At 38.3% G+C, this 18478-nt stretch overlaps 1 non-coding gene across 1 annotated transcript; it reads right to left on the bottom strand.

Annotated features, from left to right (window-relative positions):
* Nucleotides 1-17321: 17321 nt before the first annotated feature.
* Nucleotides 17322-17404, bottom strand: LOC118491052. The gene has a single exon (XR_004890277.1). It is a non-coding gene; the product is annotated as a small nucleolar RNA U30 (small nucleolar RNA).
* Between the last annotated feature and the right edge of the window lie 1074 nt (nucleotides 17405-18478).

Genomic DNA, 18478 nt, shown 5'->3' with positions numbered 1-18478 from the left:
AACACTTAGACACTCAGTGATCCTTGTACTCAGCTCATTATCATCCGAAGTTGTAACTACATTTTTATTATATTGAAGTTGGTGATCGGTAGTTGCCATCACCCGAGGTTTTTTATGCCGGAGATCATACATTGATCAAGGGCTTTTTCCTCGTATAAATCATTGTGTCTTTGTATCTTTATCACAGAAGTGATCCTTTACTTTCATAGCTAGCCAAGCATCATACCCCGTTTACATAAAGTTTGGTTACATTATCCTTGTGTGATTTTTGACCAAAACAAGATCCATTAAAATGATTAGTGATTAACAAGGAATCAACAAACACTTGTAAACTCTTGATATTCATGTTCTTAGCCAATTCTAATCCTGCAATTAGAGCTTCATATTCTGCTTCATTATTAGTGGCAGGGAACTCACATCTAATAGCCTGGGGTAATATGTCCACCTGTGGCGATTTTAGTAGTATACCCAAACCTACACCTCTTACATTAGATGCACCATCAGTATATAATATCCAGGATTCTAAGTTTTCTCCTAGCTGTTGTACCTCTAGGTCTACTTCATTTTGAATATCACTACTGAAATCAGCCACAAAGTCAGCTAGAGCCTGAGACTTTATGGCATTTCTAGGTTCATATACTAGATCAAATGCACTTAATTTAACCGACCATTTAGCCATCCTCCCTGACATCTCGGGTTTCCTAAGCACATTTTTAACAAGATAGTTGGTTTTAACATGAATCCTATGTGTTTCAAAATAATGTCTAAGTTTTGTCGATGCCATAACTAGGGCTAATATTAGCTTTTCTAGGTGAGAATACCTAGTTTCAGCATCTAATAAACTTTTGCTGACATAATAGACAGGATACTTCTGACCTTCATGATCTTTTACAAGGATAGCACTTACTGCATTCCCTGATACTGCAAGGTATAGGGATAGTGGTTCGCCATCTTCAGGTTTCATTAACAGAGGTGCGGTTGAAAGATACTGCTTCAAATCCTGCAAGGCTGTTTCATGCTTCTCACCCCACTCGAATTTCTTATTTTTCTTCAGAATATCATAAAATTCCTTGCATTTTTCGGAGGATCTTGAGATAAATCTATTCAATGCTGCTACTCGCCCTGTTAATCGTTGAACATCCTTCATATTTGAATGTGACTTGATATCCAAGATGGCTTTAATCTGCTCCGGGCTTGCTTCTATCCCCCTTTTAGTCACCATGTACCCTAGAAACTTTCCTGCCCTCACTCCAAAATGGCATTTAGTAGGATTCAATTTCATGTTGTACTGGTCCAGGATATCAAATGCTCCCTTAATATCTTGAAGGTGATCCTCAGCCTTCTTAGATTTTACTACCTTATCGTTGATGTATACTTCCATGGTGTCCCCCAGTTTGTCTTTAAACATCATGTTCACCAGCCTTTGGTATGTTGCACCAGCATTTTTTAAACCAAAAGGCATAGCAGTATAACAATAAATACCTGTGGGTGTCATGAAAGCAGTATCCTCCTGATCGGAGGATTCCATTTGGATCTGCTGAAATCCTGAAGAGGCATCCATGAAGGTTAACATCTCATGGCCAGCGGTAGCATCCACCATTGAATCAATATGAGGTAGAGGAAACGGGTCTTTGGGACAAGCTTTATTCAAGTCTGTGTAATCCACACATACTCTACATTTCCCGTTTTCCTTTTGCACCACGACCACATTAGCTAGCCATTTGGGAAACTTCACTTCCCTAATCATCTTGCTCTTTAGTAGCTTTTCAACTTCCTCTTGGATGATCATATTTCGTTCCGGAGCAAATTTCCTTCTCTTTTGTTGGACTGGTTTAAATGATCTGTCAATACCAAGCTTATGTGTTATAATATCTTTGGAAATGCCTGTCATATCCTCATGTTTCCATGCGAATGTCGACATCCTGCATTTCAAAAAGTTAGTCAATTGATTTTCAATATCCTGAGGGGTATTGGTTCCTACGAGCACCGAGATATCTGGGTTATCCTGATCCAGGATAATTTTCTTTACATCCTGCTCAGAAGCCTCCAGAATATCCTGGGCCCGCATCTTTAATTGCTATGTCGCATTAGGCTTGGTATAGGATTTCATGGATGATGAGTAGCACTCCTTCGCTTCTTGCTGGTCAATATCCACTTTGACAACTCCCCTAGGTGTAGGGATCTTGATGCACTGATGATAAGTCGATGGCACGGCTTTCATATCATGGATCCATGGCCTACCCAGTATAATGTTATAGCAGGATAGTGAGTCCATCACACAAAAGCGTTGTATTGAATTGACTCCTTCAACATATACTGTTAATTTTATCTCCCCTACGGTATTCCTGGCTTCTCCACTGAACCCGACGAGCATGGTGGATTTCGAAGTAATATCCATCAGGGATACATTCATTCTTTTCAGTGTCTCCAGCTGAATTATGTTGACCGAACTGCCGTTATCTACCAATATCCTGCGCACAAAATGGTTAGCGACATATAATGTAATTACTAGAGCATCATGGTGAGGATCCTGAACAGTATCCCTGTCATCACTATCAAAAGTGATCACTTTGTCAGTTATGAGCGTCGTCATCCTGGTCGGCTTTTCTCCTCTTTCTGTCTTAGCTTCCTTTACATGTCTCTTGGCTGTGGAATATGAAGTCCCACAAATATCGGATCCTCCTGAAATAAAGTTAATTATTTTGGCATCTGTTGGAGGTGATGCTGCTCGTTCAGGATCCTGCCCTTTATTCTTCTTTTTTCCCAGCAGATCCTTTAGATATCCCTTGCTCAGCAGGTAGCTTATTTCTTTCCTTAGAGCAATACAATCCACAGTGACATGTCCGAAATCCTCGTGGAAGGCACACCATTTGGACTTATCCTTCCAATCAGCCTTTTGTTGATTTTTGCGAGGCCACCTGGCTTTGTCTCCTAAACCCTGCATAGCATACATTAATTCAGGTATATTAACAGAAAAACAATATTCAGACAACTCAGGATACTCCTCAGGATCCTCATCTTCAACAGCATTGACTTTTTTGCTATCATTTCTGCCATATGGCTTTGAGCGATATGTTTTATACAAGGATTCTGATTTCCTGTTGGTTGACTCATAGGTTGTGGACGAATTCATTCTCTCTTGCATCTTTTTGTCATCCTCCAGTCGAATGTATCTCAATGCCCTGTTACGAGCTTCATCCAGATTCCTGCAGGGATTCATTACAAGATCCTGGTAAAATTGGGAATCTTTTTGCATCCCATCTTGAAAGCTTGCACAGCTGTTGCAACATCAAGGTGCGGGATATCTAAGGATTCCCGGCTAAACTTATTCACATAATCCCTCAAGGATTCCTGAGGTCCTTGAGTTATCTTGTAAAGGTCACTGGTTAGTTTCTCAAAACTTCGGTGCAGGAAAATTGACTATTAAATAAATTAACTAAATGAGCAAAAGAAGTAATTAAGTGAGGAGGAACGTTTAACAGCCATTTTAGGGTTGATCCTGTTAAGGTAGAGCCAAAACCCTTGCACAAGCATGCTTCTTTGAGATCTAGAGGGATAGGATTAATTGCTATCCTTTCCCTATACTAGGCGATATGCTCCTCAGGATCCGTAGTTCCGTCATAGAGTTTCATGTTGGGGGTTTGAAATCTTTTTGGGATTTCAGCATCACAAATGGGATATGCAAACCGTGATATCCTGTGGCTATCCTGGGATACTTCAGGAATTGGCTGCACCACCCCAGGTACACTGGATATCATGTCCTTCAGCTTCTGAAGCTCTCTAGACAGTGCTGATGTCATACCTGCATCCTGCAAAGATCCAACACCGTTAGTGGCAAGAGTATTATTATTATTAGATACATTACCGTTCTGAGGATTTTGGCCATATCCTGAAGCATATCCTGAGCTTCTCACAGTTGATATTCTAACTGATGAGGGTATCACAGGAGTATGATTTTAGGAATGGCTAGGCACAATATTTCCTCGGTTATCCTCAGTATAAACTGCAGAACTGAAGTTCAAAGCCCTGAGTTGCAAGGGAGTGACAGTATCTTCAGCAGGCCTGCTCGAGCCAAATTTCAGGAGTTGTATCTCTCTCATCAGCATTTGATTAGTTTCCTGCTGCTGCCTCATCTGTTCATGTATACTACCAAACAAATTTAGAATTTCCTCATTAGAAGCTAAAAGAGGACCAGATCCCTAGATATTGCGAGCGGGGATAACATCCCGAGCCACATGAATTTCAGTTCCTTGGGAAGAAGCTTGAGATCTCGGAGGAGGTGGTGGGAGCACCGAACCAATTGTTGCGGAGGTTGTAGCAGACATGGTGGAACAGCTGATCTTGAGGCCATTGAAAATAGTGTAGCAAAAAGTTTTGAAAATAGAAAACCAAGTAGCGATTTTGCAAAAACTTTTAGTAAAAATAGCACCACTTGCCCCACGGTGGGCGCCAGATTGTTTTGGTCAAAAATTACCGGAGCAATTAAGTGATCAAATTAGTTAAGTGAGGTAGTGTGCTTGAAAGGTGTGTCAAAATATTCAAGTTAAGTTATTTGCAAAAACAGTTTGAGGATACGGCTCAGCATACAGAGCTGTATTTATGATCAAACAATGAGCAAAAAAGGTAAAGGGTGACACAGGATATACGAGGAAAGCCCTTGATCAATCTAGATCGCCGGCACAAAACCTCAGGAGCTGACAATCGCAGCTGCCTTGTTCTTCTATTACTTCAAATATCAGGATAAAGTGCATGATATGATGCGGATCAACTAGGTGTTACAATGTGATTTGAATACAAGTGTTGGTGTACAGTGATTGCTAGTAACTAGAGAGTAAAGTGTGCGAATGAAAGTGAGTGCCTTAATCTGATCCGATCATACTATTTATAGTTAAACGAAAACAACTAACTATCCTAATAAACCGGGATGCTTCGAATATTCCCAAGTAAACGTTGCAGTCCTGGTCTTTCGGGATCAACGTCTTTATTTCAACTGATTTGCCCGAGTCTTGGGGGGAAGAAGTCTTCTAGAACGTTGGAGACTTGCACCTCTTAATTTGCACGTGATTAATTCAGTCAATACCAGGATATCGCACCAGGATGTTACCAATATCCTGATCTGCTATCCTGATTACAAGTAAACAGACAATTTATCAGAATATTAGTCAGGATATATGCTCAGAAAATGACCCATAACATTACCCTAAACCCAGTAGTTTGAGTCAGCAAGGATACAATCCAAAAGGGTCGGATTATTGAAAGATAATTAATTAAGTTATTAATGCATAATGTGGTAGGCCCATCTTTTGAAGGTGACGTTACCCTCGGTTGGGGATACAGTCCTAAGTAGCCGGGTTAAAGTTTTAATAGTAGCTTACTTATGAGGGGATTAAAGAGTTTGGACCCCCGCCATCCAATACCGGTGGGTATTGAAGGAGGTCCTACTAAATTTGACCCAGGTCCTTTGCAGGATCTACACACTGAACAATGGCAAGACTCTTACCAAACCGTTCCCTTAACCCCCGACCAGGTAGCCAACATATCTCCATATAGACCGTGGAGATATGAATGGTGAAAATCTTTTATTTTATATAGACAGTAAAATAATGCCAAGACACCACGGACAAATGATAAGGAAGAATCACCTTCAACATAAGATACTAGTTATTAAAGTCATTAATACATAAGCAAATAAAAAGTGCGAAAAGATTAAAAATAAAAAGTATTACACTAAATGCTTGTCTTCACCAAGTGATGTAAGAGACTTAGGCAAACATGGCCTTTGATTGTCAAGAACTCTTACGATCAATCTTGGATCCCGAGACTACTACACACACTCTATGATGGATGATGGATGATGGATGATGGTGGTGGATATGGGTTGTGATGGTGGTGGTGGGTGGGTGAAGTGTGAGAGAGGTGGTTTGCCAAGGGATGATTTGTAAGTGAGCCAAGCACCCCTATTTATAGCCTGCATAGAAGCCCAGACATGGCCCCGTGTCCATTGGGCACGGCCCTGTGTTCACCCATCTTCTCTTTCTTCATTAATTGCAGTTTGTCTGTATTAGTTGACCACGCCCCTGTGTCCGTTGGGCACGACCCCGTGTGCAGAAGCGTATTTGTACTATCAAGATTTTCCTAGATTCTGCGAATCTTAGAGTTGACCACGGCACCGTGTCCGCTGGGTACGCCCCCGTGGTGGGTGATAGAAGCTTCTACAACTTTGTCTTTTCTGCAGACACTTGGGCATGCCCCCGTGTTCATTGAGCACGGGGCGTGTTCAGCCTTCTGTTCTCTTGTTTTTGCTTGGGAGGATGCTGTCGAGGGGTCGGGCATGCCACGTTTATTCCTTTTCTTGTATTTATGTTAGATTTAGCTGGCTTTTTGCTTCTTTTGTTCATTTGAGCTCATTTAATCCTGAAAATACAAAAGGAAGACAAAAGCACACTTTTTTCCAACATTAGTACTAAAAAGGGTTAGTTTTATGCCTCATTTGATGTAATTTATATGTTGCATTTTACACACATCAGTGGTCAACCAATGATTAAGGGACCAGGGGAATCATATAGGCTATACGTTTCCTAGAGGATTTTTTTTTCAAGAGCGGGAATCATATAGGGCCATACGTTCCTTAGAGGAATTTTTTTGCAAGAGCAGCATATAGTTCTTAGTATCTTTTTGAACTTTATATTTTCAATTAAATTAATTAAGTTGGTTTTTTGTTATAAAATGATGTTGGTTTTTTTGTTATAAATTTTATAAAAGATGTAGTGAAATTAAGCAATCCAAACAAACTAAACATATCCATACATTATAACTTATCAAAACAAACATATCCAAACTAAACATATATTACAAATGCTGAAAATTAAATTGTTCATACATCGAATCATAAAAATTTAATAGTTCGTACAGTACTACATCATATAAAAATAATACAAACCACTATCATCATCAATCCTCGTCAAACTCAGCAAGATCCTCCTAGTAAAGTTAAACAAAATAGTCATTACATAACATTAAAATTGTTCGTAGAAAATGAAATAAAAACAAAATAACATACTTGCATGGAAAGGTCGGACAGCGGAAAGAACGGCATGGTCTGGCCGGACTGAGGAATGAGGCATGGAAAATTTGGGCTGAGTATAGGACGGGCCAGAAGCCTATAAGAATTTAAACAAAATACCCATTACATAACATTAAATTGCTCGTAGATAAAAATTACAAAAATAAGATAACATACCTGCATGGACGGGATGGGTTGGGTAAAGATCGGCATGGACGGGATGGGCTGAGTAAAGGATGGCATGGACGGGTCGGTCTGCTGCGTATAGAACGGGCCCCGGTCCAGATAAACTCGTGGTGGTGGACGGGGTGGAACCGATATACCCATATACTTATACATTTCACCCATACCAGTCATTAGCCACCCCATGTCATCATGCATCTGGTAGTGTCAAAAGTCACATCTACTCATCCTGGTTACGCAAAATCCTATCGAGAAGATGGTTGGTTGACCGAGGTAACCTAACCACACAATAAGCTCTCTGTGGATGCTGATGATCCCCCTGTTCATGCTGAGGCGGGACCTCAACATCATCCTGCCCGCCCTCCTGCTCAGCCATCTGCGGCATCTGAACTAGGGATGAGCTCGGTACCAACTTAGTTCAGATGCAAGTAATGAACTAACAGGTCGTGAATCTCCAAGGATTCGGTACCCAGTTCAGTAAATTCGGTATTTCCATAAGGCTTTGGTTATCCACACCCCTCCCCCCATTTTACTTGTACATCCTTGGAACCCTATAGAAATCGTATAGGACAATACGGTTCCTCTGGGTCCAAGCGTATTGAGCTATATGCTTCCTATAGGTGTAGTTGAAGTACAGACTTTTCCCCTGGGTCGAGGGTCCTTTAGGTTATCCTTTAAGGGGCTGTTTGTCAAGGCTGGCTAAAATCATGTGTAAAGTGGGCCTGCGATCAGGGCCTAAATCAATATAGGGCGCGAAAAATTTTTAAATTATATATATATATAGAGAAAGTATAATGTACTTCAAGGCTTAACCTACATTAACATACATGACAAAAAATATAGCGTGCGTTATTATCATAGAACGTGCGTGATTATAGTCCCATGCGTGATTATGTGGTCCCATGCGTGATTATGTGGTCCCATGCGTGATTATACCCCTGATCCAACGGTTACCATTGTCTCCTACGTGATGTATGATAAGGCTTTTTGTATGTTAACCTTACTCTATATATATATATATATATATATATTTAAAAAATTCTGGATGTTTTTATAAATAAGGGCCTTTGTATAACAAGTTTAAAACCCAATTAAAAGTTTTATAAATAAGGGCCTGCTTAAAAGCCTCAATGGCCAATCTTAAAAAATCTGGATGTTTTTTTATAAATAAGGGCATGTTTATAAGAATTTTAAAACCCAATTAAAAGTTTATAAATAAGTGTCAGCTTAAAAGACCCAAATTTTTATTAACACAATTAACAAGCCCAGCCCCAAGTGACTAATAAACAAATTTTTTTCAAAATTATAACCTAACTGTGGGAAACAGAACGTCGACTGTCGACGTTCACATTCAGTCGTTCATCATCATCAGACATCAGACGGCGTCCCTGACTTGGGGGATTCATCATCATCACAGCAGAGGAGGGGATTTATGTAGGTCCCCTATCCCGTATGGATCGTCACAAAACCAATAATCTACTAAGGATGCGGAATCCCCTTGATAACCCGAACAAAACAGAAACAAGAACACGAAACATTTCACAAACTGATCTTCTGTGATTATCCAACAAAACGTTTACAATCACCTAAGATCTTCCTAGAACTCACAGCCAATGTTCTGTGTTTTCTCAAACTCTCTCAAACTCTAGAATGTCTAACCCTAAAACTCTAGCTAAAGGTTGTTCATATACTACAACCTAAGCCATACGAATTGGGCTAAACCCATACGCATTCTAAATACAATTCGGGCTAGACTACATCAACTCAAACTCGGATGTGATTGGGCTTCCAACATAACTCGAATTCCTTTAAGTCTTCGAAAGTCTTCATGTAATACCCCGTGTTTCGAAAGTCAAAGTCAAAGTCAAGATTGAAGTCAAAGGAAGAAAAGATTTCTAATTGCGATCTGTCACTCCTTGCTCAATTCCTGTTTTGACTTCTTTGACTCGTAGATAGTCTACTTTATGATTAACGTTAGTTGTATTATGTGGAGTATCTATTAATAATCGAGGTTTATCGATGTTTATCGCATGTTTTATCGCCTTATCGCTTATCGCAATCGTGCTCGCAACTCGAATTACGCGTTCTGGATATTGTTTTATGTGTGTGTGCCTTTTATGTATTACTTGCGCATGTTTATTTATGTTATGTTGTTGGGTTAATCGAAATGCAATCGAAACTCAATCGCAATCAAATTGCAAACGCCGAACGCAAGCAGTTTAGGATGATTGTATGTTAGATATAGTAGTTGGGATTAAAAGTAATTTGAATAGAAAACCCTATCGCATCGCAACGATCGCAACCGCAATCGAAACAGCAAAACTCGTCGCACCAAACACTCGAACCAAGTGGCTAATCGACCAGGTGACCAGCCGATCGACCAGCAATTCGATTAGGCCGCCACCCGATCGAACCACCCTTTCCACTTTGGGAAGCCCTATAAATACCCCTTCATTTCCACTTTAGGAAAGTATCAGCTCTCTCTTTCTCTCCACTCGTTCCAGCCACCTTTTCTTCGATTTCTCGCGATTCTGGTAAGATTCTCAACCTAAATCTTGTACTTTCTTGATCTACACGCACTCCTACACCTTTCTATCTTTTGAATCTTAACTTTTAACCGTGAAATCATCAAGATTCAAGGTGTTCTAGGATGATGTCATCATGGTGTTCTTGAGAAATTCATGTTTTGGCCTCAATCCACCAAGAACAACTTAGATCTGAACGATTTCCACAATAATAAACGAATATCTTTCATAGATCTAAACATAATCATGGTGAGAAAGGATTGAAAGATGGTTTCTAACTTTCTTTCAACTCTTTTACACTCAATGCACTCAAAACCGATAGAATCGGAGCTTGTACCGACTTTCTACTCATTCTTGTGGTTGTGTTGGTTCAAGATCTGGATTCTATCCACGAGACTACCGATTTCGGGTTAGACATGGAACACCGTCTCGAACAGTTAACTGGTCGGATTTGGGTGATTCCTGTCCGATCAGGAGTACCAAGTATTGACGAGGTTTCTGTTGCTTAACACGTTATCAAAACATCTCGATAAAACGACAAACTATCAAAACAACCAAGTGTAAGGTGATCAGAACGACCAGGACGGAATGTCGTCCGATCGGACTACCGTCCGATCGGATTGACACCCGAACAGGTTGTCGCTCAATCAACTTGCACCTTGGCCCCACACTCAACTTTTATTTTCAAACTTGAAGGATAAACATTGGATGAAGTGCTGCTCGATTGGATTACCACCCGATCGGACCATCACTCGACCATGTAATGTTCAGACTTCAAAACTTAAACAATTTTCAACATGTTCAATATCAACGGATTGCCACCCGATCGAACTATCATCCGATCGAGTGACAGACTGCTGTGAACTTGTTCTCACTAAAGTGTCTAACCAATCGGGATGTTGCCCGATCGAACGGCCGTTCGCTCATCGACCTGAAAGATAGTGATACTTCTATGTTTTAAAATGCTACAACAAAAACTTCAAAAGTCAAGCCATCATACACAAACACATCCTTCCCGAAGGAAGAAACAATCCACTCGAAAGGTCACCCGATCGGATGACCATCCGAGCGGAATATCACCCGTAAGACCGGCTGTCTGATCGGACTACTATCCGATCAAACTGTTATCCGACCCAATTGCACCCTTTATCGTTTTACGCGCCGCTTATCGTTTATGCTATCGTTCTGATGAGGCTAACCTTACTCTCTAGCGCTCCCTTCAATCCACCAACCACTGTGAGTATACTCGATCCCTTTTTGCTTTATGCACTTTTGGGTGTTACATACGTTACTTATTCTAAATCACATCAAACACACTACGCAATACTTTAATCGCTAACCAATTACCGCATGTTATACGTGACTTATTGAATGCTTGTTTGTTATGTTTACACATGGAATGATGTCTACCTGCCTTAGCAACGATAGTACTATTTGTTTGGACTCAGCACCTGTTCACTCAGGGGTTGTTAAGGACAATTTGTTACATGGCTCACTGTGGTGAGTGTGTATTACGAACTGCCTTGGGCAGTCAACTCACAGTCATTGGTATCGATAGGTTCATGTCGATAACTAACATGCCTCATTTTACACTGTGTACGTGCTGGATATGCGTAACGATTTCGAACTCTATTATATCTATTAAACTTGTATGCTCACCTTTACACTATGTGTATTGATTTTTACTTTAACGTATGTGACAGGTGATTAGGATGCTTATTTGCTTAGCTTGCTGTGAAATCGAGGCTAGGAAAGACCTAGGTCAACAATAAACAATTGTCTGTAAATAAAATCTGAGTCGTCGGAACGGAACAAATTGACTAGATCTTTTCTGTAATAATTGTATTATCTTTTATGACATGGTATGGGACATGTTGCTTTAAATAATTGGTAAATATAGTTGTTATGGAAACTTCTGGACAATCTGTTTCGCTCAGTGCTACGCCCCGATGATTCCGCCATCGGTTGGGGTGTGACACTTCAAGGCCCAAACTTGTTTAATATCCAAAGACCAATCCAAAGCTGTTGTCACATAAAATGCACTAACAATTTATAGGTCGAAATCGAATGAGAAATCAAGGATATCATCATCATCGACGTACGAGGTGTTTCAAAGGGCGAATCCAGGGTTTTGGGGGTGGATAAACTTGAGATTGAGGTATAAAATTCTTATAATTCTTTTTTTTAGAACCTTTAGTCTTATTGTGTGATTCTGATTTCATATGTTTAGGGTCATAAATGCTACTGTTTAGTAACTTTGTTTGATGTTTAATACTTTAAATGTATTATGTATGCTTAGACTTCATGTGATTGAATGAATGTTTTGTTTAATATTTAGAAATTATGTCTCCCGTTCCTAAATATAAACACCTATCCGGTCATATCTATTGAAAATGAAATACTAGATACTATGGATTACAAGGAGTTGATCGAGAGCTTTGCTTCAAAAAAACGCTAGGAGAACCACACTGTTTGCCTGGTAAGTAGGTTCGATACTTGATCATTTTTGCTACACTATTTTTGTTAATTTGTTTTATCAATTTCATAATAATTATCGTTGTATTTATATATTTGATTGAATGATTGATGAGTTTATATTATATGAAGATTTGCGAATAGGGCCCAATTTTTTTATCTCGAACAAGGCCAAAATTTTTTTTTTGATTTTCGGAGACGACCCTGCTATTTGTTTACCTCTTAACGAGGCTCTTAATGGTTCAGACCTCTTACTGGTTCAGCACTTAATGGTTCAGACTGTTTGTTTCGTGAGCAGATGTCTGAATGGTTCAGACATTTGCCTCTGAATGGTTAAGTATTATACAGAGTTTGAATGGTTAAGACCTCTAATCTGAAATAATCAGACATTTGTCTCTGAAAGGTTAAGCATTATACTGCCTCTTAATGGTTGAGACCTCTTACTTGGTCAGCACTTAATGGTTCAGACCTCTTACTGGTTCAGCACTTAACCATTCAGAAGTTGCCAAACAACCCCTAAGTTTAGTATATCTTAAGATCTCGGTTTCGCAACAATTTCAATACCGATAGAAAGCTTATCATTCATGTGTAGGATTCTGATCTAGTAGTGCTTTCCCATCATCTGAATCGATCCTCAGTCTTAGTTCGCGTGTTAGTTCAGTTTTGATAATCTTTAATTTTAATTAATTGCATTAGGATATTAGAAAACCCCTCTTTAAAACATAAAAAAACAATTAAGTTATGTAAGTAGATAAGTAATCGAGTCTAGTTAATGTAATCAATAGAGTCTCGTGGGTTCGATACTCAGACTTAAGTTGTACTACATTGATCGGTACACTTGTCGGGGGGGGGGGGGATATTCCACGGTCCTCCCAACCGCCGGAGTGTGACACTCCGCAGGTTAGCTTAGTCCTATAGCCACCTGGGGGTTAATACCCTATACCGAGTCGATCCGTTTCCCCATGGAAGAGGTGGGTGGCTGGTGACCATCCCTGGAGTCGAACCCGGGTCTCTGGGGAGAGAAAGGGTGGGACTGGCCAACTGGGCTACCCCACTTGTCGGTTGTGTGGTCTAGGTTTTAGAGTCTTAGTTATAAATTTAAATTTGGAGTTTTAGTTTAGGGTTAATTAGTTAGTTTAAAACCACTTTGTGCACATCAGATATGTTTATTGTATTTTTGTCCATGTATCCTTGTGGATACGTGAATATGTATATAGGGATAACCTCGGTAACGGATCAGGTAACCAAGAGAACCGTGTTGCCCTATACGCTTCCTATACTTTAGTGAATAGTGACAATGGAACCATATTGCTCTATACGCTTCCTATACTTTACTGACAGGGGAACCGAATTGCCCTATACACTTCCTATATTCTCCCAGAACTTTTCAGACATATGGGATCATATTACCCCATACGCTTCCTATCAGGGTCTTTTTTCAAACCTTTTAAGTCTAAACTACCTCCATGTCAGAGAGTATCATGGTACATCGTACCAACAAGAAGCATTTAATATAGCCCTATACGATTCCTATTGGTGTAATATTTAATGATTTAAACCCTATAAGAAGCGTATTGGGCTATTCGTTTCCTATTTTGACACAGAGAAAATTTTAAGGATGTATCAATAGCATCACCGTTCTTGTGAAGATTGTGCAAAGCCGAAGTTAAATCACTATAAAAGATTGTCAGTGACAACTATAAATCAACCTTTACTAGATATTTTATATTTATTAATGATTAAATTAAATATATCAATCTTATATATAATGCTTTTAGCTAGCTTCATGCTTTTATTTCTTTTTGTTAAAGATATTAAGAGGATGTTTCGGGATGAGTTTGAAAATAAATTATGCGTTTTGAATAATCAGAATCAGATAATCAATTGTAACAAAACATGATGTTGAAAGATAGTCAACTATTTGAGTGTTATATATTTAAAAAAAATAAACAAGTGAAAATCCTTTTCTAAACGCAAATAATCAATTTTTGTAAAATCACGTTTTGTTACATTTAAGGGGGGGGGGGGGGCTAGTTTTGGAAAACTACGTTTTGTAACTTTCTAAACACAGATAATAAATTTTTTAATTTTTTTTACTCAAACACTCAAAATAGTTTATTTATGATTTCAAAACTTAATAATGGATGCATGTATGTTTATTGATTACAATATTAGACAACCCACACGAAAAGACTCCAATCATATTATTTACATAATGCTTTAATAAAATTTTGAAAAGTTTTACTGTCATTTTAAGGGTAGTAGGACATTTGAAATATCAGGACGGCCGACGGTGTTCAAGATCGGATTATCCGGTTTTCGGATATCCGAAAACCGGATATCCGAAAATTTCGGATAGTGAATATTGATATCCGAATGCGTATCCGAAATTTCGGATATCCGATTTTCGGATATCCGAAATTTCGGATACGCATTCGGATATCCAAACGGATATCCGAATTTATAAAAAAATCAAAAAATCTGTTTCGTGTATAGATTAAAACTAAACTTATATTCGATTTTCCAAATTTCCGACATTTAAAATTAAAAACAATCATAAATTCACACGAATACAATTATTTACTATTTTTTTACTAATTTTTACAATACTTCAAACTAAATATAATGCTCATATACTATATAAATTAATAAAAAAATAATTAGTTTTCGGATATCGGATAATCGGATTATCCGAAATTTTTGAAATTCATATCCGAATCCGAATCCGAAAATTCGGATTATCCGGTTTTCGGATATCCGAATTTTCGGATATCCAAAATTTCGGATATTTCGGATACGGATTTTCGGATATTTCGGATTCGATTTCGGATCCGGATTTTTTTGAACACCCCTAGACGCAATTCACCTTTCATCCACATGTTATAAAACCGAAAACAATTCAGTTTAGCATGCCACAATGCACACTAGATATAGTGCAATCCTAGTTTGAGATTAAGATTATTGGGCACAGTGGTGGATCACCAGGTTTCTTTTGGTAAATTCTCACTAATTTTTTTCTAAATCATACAAGGTTTCCACTAATTGTTTTCATTTTTTCCAAATCGAGGGGGTTCCTGTGAACCCCCAAAACACCCCTGGATCCGCCCCTGATTGGGCAATTTGATAAATCTCACTAGACTTGTAATTAAATAGTTTTAGTTTTTTTTTTTTTGAGTTAATTGCTCGGATGGTCCCTGTGGTTTCACGTTTTTTCACGTTTAGTCCCCACCTTTTGAAAATACCAGGCATACTCCCTATGGTTTGTCATTTTATTACTCGGATAGTCCCTGAGTAGATGTCAGATAGTTTAGAAATAACAGGTATGCTCCCTATGTTTGTCATTTTGTTACTCGGATAGTCCTCAGAAAATATGTTTGAGGACCATCTAAGTAACAAAATGACAAACCATAAGAAGCATACATATTATTTTCAAAAGGCGGGGACTAAACATGAAAAAACGTTAAACCACAGTAACCAACAGGGCAATTAACTCTTTTTTTTGGATCAGGGTTTTCCTATGGTAATAATTGACCCAATAACCAATGCAATTAAAGCTCAGGGTTTTTGGGTTTGAGTTTGTTCAAGTCAGGTTGTTCAATACTTCAATTTTTAGGTTTAGATGTAGTATAAGGGTGATCGGGGCGTAGGCGGTGATCCCATGCGGGGACCTCATCCACCGAAGAGTGGTGGTACCACCATCAATGCGGTGAGGTAGAGAGAGGGAGGAAAGCGGTGGGAAGTCACCGAAGAGAGAGGGAGGAGAGAGGAAGGAGTGACCAATGAAAAATTTCTTTTTTTTTTAATAAAAACCAAGTCACCTAAGGGGGAGTGCCGCCATCAATTTAGGGTGTTAGGGAGTTTAAGAGGGGAGTTGACGTGGCACACAAGGATTGGTTATGTGTAAGAGAGGGGACTCCCCTCTTAGGGGAGTGCCCCTTACACCCTAAATGATTTTTACAAAATATCATCAGGATTCATATTGCTACTTTAAAAATATTATTAAAGTTCAAATATTAGTTTACAATATGCTATTATAATATTTTAAAGTCCCAAACAAAATTCTATAGGAAAAACAACAATATATTCAGGTTTTTTCAAGTTTGGTATTTTTAAGTCGGGTCAAGTTATTCTACAAAGGCTTCTAATTGTAAGAAGTGTAAAAAGGATTTATAGAGCGACAGATGTCCAATAAGCTAAAACTAAACCCACTACATCACCACCAAAAACCTAAACACCCACCCCCACCCCACCACACCACCACCCAAAAACCTAACCCCCCACCCCCCGCCAAAAAAAACAAAAAAAAAACTATACCTCACCAAAAAAACCTAACCCGCCCCCCTCCCAAAACCTAAAAAAAACCTACCCCCCCCCCCCCTCTAAAATCCTAAAAAAAAAAATCTAAAAAAAACTAAACACCCACCCCCACCCCCCACCCCCTCGGCAAAAATAAAAAAATGTTTTTTTTTGCCTAGGGGTGATGTGGTGGGGGGTGGGGGTTTAGGTTTTTGGTGGTGGTGGATGTTTAAGGTTTTTTTTTTATTTTTTTTTTGTAGTGGGGTTTTTTTATGTAGTGGATTTTTTTAGGGTTATTGAACACTTGTCACTCTATAAATCCTTCTTACATTTCTTACAATTAGGATCCTTTGTATTTGATCCTAATCCTTTTAAGTCAGGTTGTTCAGGTATTTGGCCGGAAAAAAGGTGACCCAATAACCAAACCATTAAAAGTGCGGGTTGGTCAGGTTCGAGTTTTTCAGGTATTCACTAATTCAGATTCGTGTGCCTTTAAATTCGCGTCAGGTTTTGTATAAAAATGAATAGCCCTAATTTCGAGGGCAGTGTACATTACTCAATCAGATGTGTTTCAAATGAATAAGTTTAAGGTTAATACAAAAAATTGTTAAAAAGAAATTATTTGAAAATTTAGTTATAGGTTTAAAAAGAGAACACATTGATAGAATTCATAATGGAAAAACAGGTAAATAACCTACATGATTGCTAAACCTTTAAACAATATAATAAATAATATCAAGATGGGGCAGATACATAAACCGAGAGTGATTGTTGGAGGTGCTCAGAAGCTCAATGGATATGAGAGTTATTCGTCAAAAAATCATATCAGATTAACGAGATTATAAACATAATCATCATTGCAACTCCACATCAAAATCACAGAACAAAAACCAAAAAACTAATAAAATCGAACTCAAAAAATTGAATAAATCTTTAGAAAAATAAAAACTGATCCATGCCTGATGAAGCGATTTGAGATACTGCGGGGATTGATAGGTTTTTAGAATGGTGGTGATTATATAGACAGAGAGTGAAGATAACCCTAGGCACATGGGCTGGGTTTTTTAATGTTGGGCCCAATCCATCAAAAGCGTTCATTTTTTACTTATGTTAAATTTATATACGTGATTTGGCCCAGTTAATTAATCCAGAAATATAATAGTTTTAAGTTTAGTATTTTGGGGTGAAAATGAAAAGTAACAATTCTGCTTAAAAAAATAATTGTTATTAGTTTTCAGTTTCGTATCTTGGAGTGAAAATGAAAAGTAACAATTGTGCTTATAAATATAGGCAAAAGATCAAATACAAATAATCTTAACATACTAAACATACAAATTGAATGGAAACCCAAAAAGACAAGGTAGCTTTTTTGTAATGACCACCAGTATCAAAGTTACAACCAAAAATACCTAAAAAAACACAAATTTTTTTTTAACATTTTTTATTAAAAAATCGCTACATTTCGTTAGCAAAAAAAAAAAAAAAAAATTTTTTTTTTGGCTGCTACTAAAAGTGGCGATTTTTTAATAAAAAATGTTAAAAAAAATAAAATAAAATAATTTGTGTGTTTTTTTTATTTTTTTAGATTTCTTTAGGTTTTTTGGGGGGTTTAGTTTTTAGCATTTTAGCTTGGGTAGGGGGGAGGGTTAGGTTTTTTTTAGGTTTTTGGGGGTGGGGGGGTTAGGTTTTTTTAGGTTTTTGGGGATGGGGGGGGTTAGGTTTTTTTTTAGGTTTTTGGGGGGTGGGGAGGTTAGGTTTTTTTAGGTTTTGGGGGGGTGGGGGGGTAGGTTTTTTTTAGGTTTTTGGGGGGTGGGGGGTGGGGGGTTTAGGTTTTTTTTGGGGGTGGGGGGAGTGGTTAGGTTTTTTTAGGTATATTTGTAGAGTAACTTTGATAGTTATTGATAATTACAAAAATGCCACCTTGTCTTTTTGAGTT

This window comes from Helianthus annuus, chromosome 3 (assembly GCF_002127325.2).
Source record: "Helianthus annuus cultivar XRQ/B chromosome 3, HanXRQr2.0-SUNRISE, whole genome shotgun sequence".
NCBI lineage: Eukaryota > Viridiplantae > Streptophyta > Magnoliopsida > Asterales > Asteraceae > Helianthus > Helianthus annuus.
Note: the sequence above shows the minus strand (reverse complement) of the source record. Positions and strands in the feature narration are given on the sequence as shown.